General features: G+C 37.9%; 1 long non-coding RNA gene across 2 annotated transcripts; it reads right to left on the reverse strand.

Annotated features, from left to right (window-relative positions):
• Positions 1 to 484: 484 nt before the first annotated feature.
• Positions 485 to 10568, reverse strand: LOC127021248 (uncharacterized). Of its 2 annotated transcripts, none has more exons than XR_007767184.1 (3): positions 10510 to 10568; positions 9582 to 9663; positions 485 to 668 (listed from the first exon to the last, which is right to left on the reverse strand). It is a non-coding gene; the product is annotated as an uncharacterized LOC127021248 (long non-coding RNA). The 2 variants fall into 2 exon arrangements; XR_007767185.1 differs by lacking the exon at positions 485 to 668 and adding an exon at positions 6724 to 6767.
• Between the last annotated feature and the right edge of the window lie 587 nt (positions 10569 to 11155).

Here is an 11155-nt window from a genome sequence, read left to right on the forward strand (position 1 = left end):
GAACTGCCTAGTTTTGGATGCTCTGACTGGTGGCTTAGGCAATATTTGAACAAAACCAGAAATAATATTATGGTATAAAGTCATATACTAGAAGGAATTTGAAAATATTAATCTGCAATCCTACAAACAAGTTTTTGTTTTACTGAGACTGGATGATCTTTTTCTGTGATTTACAAAATTTTTCTGGCTATTCCAAAAGTCTAAGGCACTTAGAAACACACTCCTAAGACTGCTGGCATTTTTGGATACTGAGAGCAGCAAAGTATTTAAAGCATGAATGACATCAGAAGACTTCCATTTATTGGTCGAAAAGTTTTGAAATATAGTAGCATACAAAAATTGGAGGAAGTGTTCACAGAGGAAATGAAAGCAGATGAATATGACATTTAAAATGCAATAATAGAACTTAAGCTAACTTTTTACTTCTGATGTTTACTTGTCATTCCCACTTACATTTTTTTCCACAGAACTTTGTATGTAGATAAACAAAACCCCAGATTTCATTAGCTCCATAAAAATGAAAACAATGCCTTCTCACTAAAATCCATAAATAGCCTTTCAGCAGGCTTTAATAACATACACACACATATCCACACAAAGAGTTGAGTCTGCAGTTTATCTTTTCCATAAAAACTTCTTCCCCCTTCTGTGCAAATCAGATGAACAAGCTAAAAAAAAGGGCAAAGTCAAAAGAGAGGAATGCTCTATTGTAATGCATGATCAACTACAAATATTTATAGAAAAGATGGAAACACTACTGTGTGCACACCAGGATTGCCCTAGGACAGCTTTAACATGCATAGTTAATGTTTATGGAACAAAACTAACTTACTGAATGTGAAATCTTCATTTTCCTCATATGCACCCAAAGTAAAAGTAAATTCACCAAAAAAAAAAAAAAATTACTTGCTTGATAAAATCCTGAGGGGACAATGCAAAGCACTTAATGTTGTCACTGGTAGGCAGAAAAACTCACAGTTGCATTTTCTGATGATTTTATTCTCCAGTTGTATGCAGCTTGCTGCACACAATTGGAATAGCAGCCCAACTTGGAAAGCCAAATCCCGGCCCCTGTGAACTTCAGTTTCTTTGGAGCTCCAGAGAGCTGCATGGTTTGATCTGCAGCAACAATCCTGACACGCAGGGAGATAGGTCCCGTACTGTGGTTTCAAAGCTCCGTTAGCTGACCTTCTGAGAACACAAGTCCTTAAGGTTCTTTGCCGTATAGTCGAAACATTTCAGCTACCAAAGGATATGTTTCCCAGCCCCGCACCCTCCTATCAGGGCTACGGTGAGTTCCCAGGTCTAATCCCTGTCTCAAACTGTCAAGCCCAAGCACTAGGGCGCTCTCCCAGCATCACTTCTGGCTGCAGTTGCTGGCATTAGCCTAAGTGCTTCCACCTTAGTCATATAAGGGGCACCCAGTGAGATCTAAGAGTACTGGTCCCTATTTAGCACCAGGGCTTAGGCTACTTTTCCACCTCAGCCTTGTCACAGCTGTCTGCTGCATAAAAAGACTGAAATGTACTAAAAAACCCTGGAAGACTAATAATTCATTAACCTGACAAATGAAATGTAAGTCCTATCGATCAAGAGTAGAACTTCTTGGTTATAAAGGAAGCATATATTATTCTGACAGTATTTTCACAAGATAAACTGAAGTTACAAAGAAGGCAACCAATTTGATTCAAATAACTGTCTCTCCTCAGAAACACTCATGATTATAGTCATCAAGCACAAGTTGGTGGGGTAGTCTTACTACCCCCGTTTTTACAGATTTGGATAACTGCATAATATCAAGGAAACGGGACTGTATCACTCTCAGAGCTTTTCTGACTGCTGATCCTATGGAAAATGCTAAGCAAAAGACTGACTCCTGCACCACTGAATCATGACACTGCTAAATGCCAGCATGGAAAGATGTGTAAGAACACACACATACAAAAGATAATCTCTTCTCTCTTCCATCACTAGCACTGAAAAGCTCAGGGCTTATTGTACAGCTAATGAGAATAAACACACTTGCAGCTGGCCTTCCACCACCTGTAGAAGGTGAAAGTCGGCCAAAAACCTACAAGACACTCCAGTTGCGATGAACGGATGGAAACCAAGAGTGTGGCTCAGATTCAAGTCCCAGCCTAGTTATAGCAGTATAATACTGGTGCCAATAGACCCACTTAAGAGTGGAGGGCTCAGAGCGAGAGGCAGTCTCTGGTATTCTGTGGTGGTAAAATACATTAGGGCAGGCATCAATTTACCTCGGTTAGTTATGTTTTTAGTTACACTGTATTTTAGTGCCCAGGGGCCTAATTTATAATTCTAATAATAAAATGTATTATGAAGTATAAGCCAAGCACATGCAGGTTCTAATTCTATTTCCTCTCAAAGGAAAGAGCTAAGCTGTTAAGCTCCAGGTTCTTTCAACATTTCCTATTTGCGACAAACACAAAAATCTGAAATCAGCAATGTGCCACTGCAAAACATTTACAAAGTTCAGGCAGAGCAAGTTAAATGTCTGTCTTTTTTTTTTTTTTTTTTTTAAACGATGTTTCTGGTACCTCAGTATCACAGCTGTCACAATGCCTGGTTTTGCAGGTAAACTGAAGTTACAGAGAAGCAAACCCATGCAGTTCAGACATCCTCCGCACTTCAGAAAAATTACCATCCCTAAGCTTGCTTTCTTACAGAGAGAATGTACAGGTCAGCTGAGGGATCCCCCCAGTCCCTAAGGATGGAGAAAATCCTAATCCATTTAGCAGAGAGACCTTTTACTCTGGTTTGGTTATAGAAGTTAACTGAACAGCCCAGCTGTTAATGTTATACTATATGTGCCCTCATTTGCACATAAGAATTGGGGGAGAATGTTCCATTATTTCCTTCCCTCCCAACTGGAGGACACGGCACCCTGTGCCAGGCCTGAGCAGGCAGCTGGTCCCAGCTCTCTAGGTCCCCTTGCTGAATGCACCTACTAGGACACATTTAGTATGACGGAAAAACAATTTGTATGTGTGTGGGACTGAGTTAATGTTAACAGAAAATTAAGTTTAACGATTCAGATTGTCAGTAACTTATTTAAAAAATATGATATCAAAGAGTAAGACTCGCAACTGTATCACTGTTTTTACATTACATAGTATTTATGCTATAAACATAAGTTTTAATAAAAAGATCACTGCAGTCATTTTCATTCTAGTTTCCACTGATTAATGTTAATATTGACAACAAGGTAATACTGCTCATCTTATTTAAGCTGAATAAACAATGAAGAAGAGTTAATAAGAATACAGCTACCAAACATAATAATGGTCCTTAACGTTATGAAATTGTTCTTTACTCACATGAGCAGTCAGTCTCACTAATGTCAGTGGCCCAAATTCTGCAGTCCTTAATCACATACTGTTACCTTCAGTAGGAGTTGTTCTCAATTTAGGATCAAAGACCATAGTTCGCTGGGGCCACTCTTTCAAGGGAGGATTGGGCCCAGACTTTTAATAAGGGGTTTGGTGGCTTACAAAGAGGTGATTAAGATCTTCCTTTGAAAAATACAAAATGTAGAGTTCTTCTTTTGGATTATAACAGCACAGATAGCCATAGCTTGTGGATTTCAGAGTATTAACTGCTAATCCACAAGTGAACTGAAAGGTTTTTGTTTGTTTGTTTTGCTATTACAGTATTTAGTTAAACTTGTCAACCTTCAGTTCTCAGTAAGTCATATTTAAGTTTCTTAGCAAAATATTTTATTTAAGGAACTCAAAGTTTCTGCAAGTTCTTGTTCTTTTTCATATATTCCTCCCCACTACCCTGAACATCTCTGTGAATATGTCCAAGAGTTTGAGAGATTTCCTGGTTATATGCAAAACCTAGGGTAGGTTTTTTTGTTTGATTTGGTTTTATTTAATGAAAAGCTTGTACTTATTCCTGAGAACTCAAACCATGAAGTTTTGGAAACTAACCCACAATATAAAAGTTTCTATTTTCCTTAAGTGACATTCAAGGATTGCTGTTTGTCAGTGACAAACAGAAAGTACTTAGTATAATTATTATAGCACCTCAGTAAAAATCAGATTCTAGCCGTAGGTGATTGCAGCTATAAAGTTTCCAGAATAGGAACAATGAGCCCTATGAAACTAATGAAAAAAATCGCCAACTTCCTCACTCCAAAGTCTGATTTTTACAAGGACTCCATTTCTTCCTGGTTGCCAAAAATGAACAGTTTATTTGAATCCAGCTTAGGTCTCCAGGAAAACAATTTTAATGTAAAATTGAATAATGTTGCACCAATGACAGGATAATTAATTGGTTTCAAAACTGAGCAATATTTAGGTGCATTTACTGTAGCATGCCCCAATAATGAAAATAAAGAAATCATATTCTAATGATAGCATAGCTAAAGATGATAAATATCCAGACATACCCCTTGCTGTATCACTGTACTGTAATCAAATGAATTAGAAATCTAATGACTACTTTGACACAAACAGGTATTTAATATGCTGAAAATGTACCAGATTTTCCCCCTCAAGCATTAGTAAAATCCCCAAGAAAATTAAAATCCAGGTCATAGCTAAATTCCTTTGAAACTGGGATTTAAATTTAAAAAAAAAAAAAAAAAAAAAGAGTTTAGTCACTGTAAGAATTCTTTGTGCTGTTACATTTTTATAAGGTTAAAGCTAAAAATAAGATCAAAATCTTTTTGGAGGTTACATTAAAAAATAGACCAGGTGTGTTCAGAAACCCATCACACATATGCCTGTTAAACAGATGCCGACCAATAAATTAATTAAAGCTACTCTCCTTTCGAATCAGAAAAGAGGAAAGAGCTGTTAGGGACATTTATTGGGTGACATTCTCTTGACTGACAAGTTTTTCATGCTTGGCCTCTATTGTACAAGTCACTGATACTTCTCAAACATTTTCCAAAAGGAAAATGAAATCATGGTCTGTCTGTAAAGCAGAGAATTTAGTAATCTGTTTCTAGGCAGTTGGATTGACGCTAGAGAGAGATGGCATGGCTGTTTACCAGTCGTGAAAAGTGAATAAGGAAACAAGGTTCGACACTGACCTGATGAAAATCCTTGCTAGTAATTCCTTCCATCACACTCAGAAAAATCAGAATTTGCATGTGAAATATCTCACTCTCCTTAGTATGCTATACTTCACTGTGACAATTAGCATCTGAGCTGATCAAGTGAATAAGTATCTTGTGCTGACCTTAAATCCTACTATACTTATAGGACTTGGAAAAATAAATAGAAAGGAATTTGAGGAACAGTAAATGGTCCTGAAAGGGCTACGTGACTCCTTGAAACATAAGCTTCTCTACCACTTTAAGGACAAACAACATTCATTTCTACATTTCTTCTTCCAATTATACAAATTTAATTTTTTTGGAAACCACACAATTGCTGGAAAAAGGAATTAGTCGGTGTAAGGGGTTATTAAACATGGCATTCACCCACTGCTCTTACACAGAAAAAGCAGCCCTGAAAAAACCAAAGCTGATTAATATGAAAGGCAGCTAACCTAAAAACTAAAACTTGAACTGAACGGTGTGTGCTAATCTTTCTCAAACACACTTATGAAAGCTAAATTTGCTGGTATTTGTCATTGCTATGCAGGCTAAGTGTTCATGTGAATGATATCTCCTTAGGTCTGAGCAAACCAGTAAAAACCCAGGAATTTTGTCTTCACTGGTAATTTTCTGAATCTCCTGTCCATCTATGGCTGTTTGAATAGCAAACACTTCACAATCCGGGGTCATTTGTGATAAACTTTGTTAAAAAGCCGCCATTCATAACTGGTAATTTCCTTAATCCTCAAGTTGCTTGTAAGGAAAAGATTGAAATTCTGTATTATATATTTGCTCTATTGGATCTACAATCAAAATAACTCAACATGTTAGCCACATTAATAAAATACTTGCCAGATCAAAATCTTAATAGCCAGTCTTAGACTTGCCATTGTTTATTGATGTTTGTTTGCCAGCCTATCTGGAGACATAAAGAAAATCTTAATAGCTCTGGCCACTCATTAGCAAAGTACCATGGAGTCCTAATCCCATAAAGATATTAAACTATTTTTCCTTACAACAGCAACAAATAGAGGGAATTCTCATTACTTATTAAGATGTGGTACATTCTTTGCATATTGAGTTTCTTCTTATGCTTTGAACTCTTATCCCTCATCATTCTATTTCTGAGGCCAAGATCAAAGTAGATCGGCCTTACAGAGCTACAGATGAGTGGCCGCCTTTCAGAGAATATTAATGCCCCTCTTGAAGAGCAAAGCTGGGAAGGAGGTGTAATCCCCTGAAGAGAGAGCCCTGTGAGCCTAGTCATACTGAACAACTGTAGCATGCTCGCTAGATCAGCTGTTAAAGAGCGCAGCCTCACTGAGGTGGAGCTGCTTATCCCGGTTTAACAATGTGGCCCAAATTTCAAAGCAATAGCGGGACTAAGTCTTTTTTGGAACTAGAGAATCATGTAAATGTGGATTCTGGCAGACTGGCACAGAGCAACGTGTTTTATAGCAGGAAAATGTGTGACCAATTTTGTATTTTGCATTGCAAAATTTTCTGGCCTTTCTGATTCAGACTTGTGACTTCTCCAGTTTTAGTTTTTACTTCTCACTACCTCACCTACTCAAGGATTGGTGTTATTGATGAGCTTGTTGGCAGCAGGCAAGACAGTGTCCCCCTTCAATCTTCCACTTCCAGCAGCGATCCTGCCATACAGGGTTTCTTTCTTGCCTTCAGATTGCTTGCAAGCCTTTTAAAAGGGAATTACTTTAGACCCTTGTTAAAGGTAAGAGTAAACATGCTAAGTACCAAGACATTCAGTGGGTATCGTTATATGAAAAGAAGAAATGTTATATTCATTACAGAGGAAAATCTAGTAATAAAAAGTATTACCTGCATTTATAGCCCTTGTAACCTAATTTTTGTGACAAAGCAAAGAAGTAAAAACATTCCTTTCTGCCTTTCAGTGACCCCTATAAGAAACCCCCCATGGAGTCATTTAGGATAGTAATTTCAGTGAAAATATATGTAGCCTTTACTTTGCTTGCTCTTCTTAAATTAATAACCTTTACCAATGATAAATCTGAAAGTTTCTAAAGACATTTGCAAAAATGCCCTCAAATTAGTAAGCAATTAAAAGAAATAAAAACTTAAAAGACATTTTCCACAACATAAAAGAGTGACAGAACACGGAGCTGTGTTGTTCAAATGTTAAAACTGTACATAAAATACCCCTTCAATATATGTTGCCAGTAAAAACCAAGGCAAAGCAGGTCATTAAAATGTCAGACTTGGGGCAGAGTGGAAAAAAAGCTGTGTTTAAAAGTAAACATGTAGACCTTTTATAATTATTTCCCCTTAAAGTTAACTGTTCAAAAAAACCCCCAACCAAAACTAAACCCCAACCAAACAGCTCTGAATCATCAGGATGAAGAATCAAACTCCAGTCCTAATCTTGTTCCTAAGTGAACCTAGGGAGACTTTTTGGGTCTTTATGCAGTCTCTGGATGTCAGCTTTGTGTACGAAAAACAGAGTGATGTGTTCATGCCATTAATATCGATTTCATGTTTATGCTAAGGCTGAATATGAATAACAGGAACATTAGAAATCTTGGGAGCCCCATGTGCAGCAGGGGAACCCTTGGGAAGACACTGAGGTGCCATGCACAGCCTTGTGCTGGCAGGGCTTGCACTGAGCGATGGAAAGACCTTCGCATTCGCTGTTGTGATGATGTTAGTGTCCAAATGCAGGACTTTAGCACTGCTGTAAAGAGCTCAGGCTAGAAAATTGTGCTCAATCCCTTCTCCTCACATGAACTAAAACTGCTCACTGAAACTGGTAGAACATTCAGTTAGCATAAAGGAGATGCTATGCTAGTTATGGGGGAGCTGAAAGCCATACTAATGCTACTTAGTTGAATTAATCTGTTTTGCAGTCCAATGCAGATGAACCAAGACAATAAAAGGAAAACCAAAGTCTGTATCTTCAGATATGAAGTCTGCTGCTGTACTGAAAATAAAAAGGTTGTATTCCACTGTCACTTTTCCTATTTCCAAGCTTTTTGAGCCAGTAACAAAGACTGATGTCCTTCTGACTCATCAATCATATTCCAGTTTTGTTTCCCCCCTACTGGAAAAAAGTGCATCATGGTCCTGAAGAAAAAAATTTCCATCTCATTAATTTTGTGTATTTTAAGTAAAGCATCTGCATATGAAGTCAGTATAATATCTGCACTGTGTCTTTTACTGAGCTGAATTCCTAAACTGTGTCTAAAAAGGTGGCAATGCCCTAGTAACAACTCTGTCCAGCAGGCACAATTCCACATTAATTGGGCTAGTGTATATCTGAACAACACCGCTGATGCACACAAAGTTATTCCAGATTAACTTTGGTTTAACCAAAAAAAAGTAGTTGGCTCATAAAACTCAGATAAATTTAATGATTAGAAAATAAAAAGGTTGTACCCTCAGGCAGTTTCTGGGACTCCCACTGAAGTCCATGCAGGAATACAGGTATCTTATTTTGTCCTCTAACATCTCCATATCTCTGTTCCCTAAAACTAACAAATACCACCACTGAAAGTACGGGTTGTCACATTTACAATCAGCAATTAAAACCAACATTCTTCTGGTTTCCATCTGATAAGAGCAGAGCTCAAAGTGGAGAGACAATGGAGAAACACAAAATAGCACTGAGAGATTCAACGTGTATTTAACTAGTCATTTTTCTTTAAACTAGCTTCTACAATGCAAATATTTTTAAGTTGGGAAAAAAGCCTGTAATCATGGTTTGAGACGTTATACTCAAAATACACAGACCATGGGAGAACATTAATCTTCATACTTATGCTTTCTTTTTCCAGTATTTTACGTAGGATAAGCAAATATATCTGGAGGAGACAGAGCAGTGGACCAAGTTTTAGACTGGTATGATTGACACAGCAGAAAAACAAAGACTTACATCTTTAGACAGCTGTGGTTCTATGACTTAATAACAGATCTGTTACGATCAATACTTCCTCAGTATGTATGATCAGTATTTCTTAGTCATAGGCTTACAATGGCAATTCTATGAAAACAGCCAAAGCATACCATATATGTATTTTTTGCCAGCTCTACTGTTTTCATTCTATGGTAAAAATGATGAGTAATACTTAAACAGGATTAAAATTAGATGTTGGAAAGATGGTTTCTAGTCACACATAAAGCCTGTGAGTAAAAAGTAAAACTTTTTTTAAACAGATTTTGAACCAACAGGGTAGCTTTAGTCCACCTCAATACTTTCCATCATTTCATTGCACCATTTTGATCCAGTAATAGGAGCCTAAAGCCAGGCTTCATGTATCATGGAACCCATGGCTTGTGACCTAGGGCTTTAACGAAGCAGCACACCATGAACCTGGAGGGCTGGTACTTAATTAAAATGGTAGGTTTGAACCCCATTTCTTTTCCTACTATCTACAAGTATTCAGGATGATAATCCCAGTTTACTAAGATTTACTAGTCTTACGACACCTGTGGAAGTTCTTATTTCCTTACGGGTAAGCAAAAATGTTATTTTTACCTGTGTTCTTATGCAGAATCATCTTCTAACAATAGTGGGGATTCCAGAGCTGGGGAATAGGTTTCGTTTTGGGTTCTTCAACCTAGACAAAAAGAATGGAATAACTTTCTCAGGAAATCCTAGCTTGCTTGCAGTTCATTGTGAGAATGTCAAAAGCTGATTCTTTGCTGATTTATTACATAACTGCTGTTACTGTCTTCCTGGCCACAGGCTAAAACCAGCAGCCAATTCTCCATTACCAAACTACCAAAAAAACCACAGTTTGAAAGTACACATTCAATATTTCATAGATTTTAAGATCTTCAAAAAGACTTATCATAGATCTTCTGAAATCCTGTGCCATATTCCAAGGAATTCCCTTAGAAAGATGCTTTTCATAAGTATTTGGCTTTGATTGCTCAGGAGTTTAAGGAAATTGGGCTTCCTGCTATATTTCCAGCGTACAGACTCAATTGACACCCAAATGGAGGCAACGTGCTCAGAGTCCTCAGGTCTCCACATACCTAATTTCTAGACACCCAGTAGCAAAAATATACCTCCCCAAACACCACCTATACACATATTTTGAGATTTAAGAGCACATGATAAACATAACTTTAAATACCACCCACCTTCCACCATCACAGTCTTTCTTCAGGGTTCCAAGCTTCTATAACTTAGTGATATAACCAGCACATAGCCCAAGTATGAACTATAAGTAGTCATGGACATCAAGCTACTTTGTTGTTCTTATAATCTCAGAGGTTTTTTTAGAGAGCTAATCAGCCAGGTCTCTCGGAGTCTTCTCCTAGAACTCCCATTTCCTGGAAGTTCCTTTTCACATTCTCAGTTCTGGTCAACTCTGAAGATTGTGGGCCAGTTTTTTTTAATTGATGGTTTGCCTTGTACTCAAACTGGCATTGCCACTGGAGCAAAGAATCACACCTACCTTGCCAGCAGGTATTTGTTTCCCTGGTGTTGCCCCTGTGCTGCAGAAGGACAGGCATTCCTATGGCAATGTCGTGAATTCAAACAGCAGATTAATCCAGTTTAAAAAAAAAAAAAAAGATCAAAAAGAAGGAGGGGAAAAAAACCAGATGACTAAGTATCAGCTGTTCGACCAGAGACTGGATAGTCAGCAGACTCTCTGGGCAGGGAAAGCTGCAGCATGGGAAGACAATGCGAGACACCTCTGCTCACTAACCTTTTAACCCAGCACAGTTTGTCTGCCCACAGCGGCATGTAATCTGGCTGGTTTTCCCCAATTACAGAAAGGGATAGATTAGGAATAATTGAAATGAACTGGTCAGCCAGCAGAACTGGGGGAGCTGCAAGCTTCTACCAATGGATGGTGATAAAACATTTTCAATCAGAACAGCTGTTTATAGATGTAATGTTTGGCATTAAGGAAAGATGACTTGAGCAAACCCAGGCTGCCTGCGGTATTTTAGAAAATGTGCACATGATCACTTGTGTTAGAGGACACATGGCGTTGTATCTCTACAATCAGTGGTATGAGCTGTTCATGGAAACATCCTTAACTGGCACAGTTATACCTGGAAAATTGGGCAATTTACACCTTTACTTTCTCTTCT

The sequence above is a fragment of the Gymnogyps californianus genome, chromosome 12 (assembly GCF_018139145.2).
Source record: "Gymnogyps californianus isolate 813 chromosome 12, ASM1813914v2, whole genome shotgun sequence".
Classification (NCBI taxonomy): domain Eukaryota; kingdom Metazoa; phylum Chordata; class Aves; order Accipitriformes; family Cathartidae; genus Gymnogyps; species Gymnogyps californianus.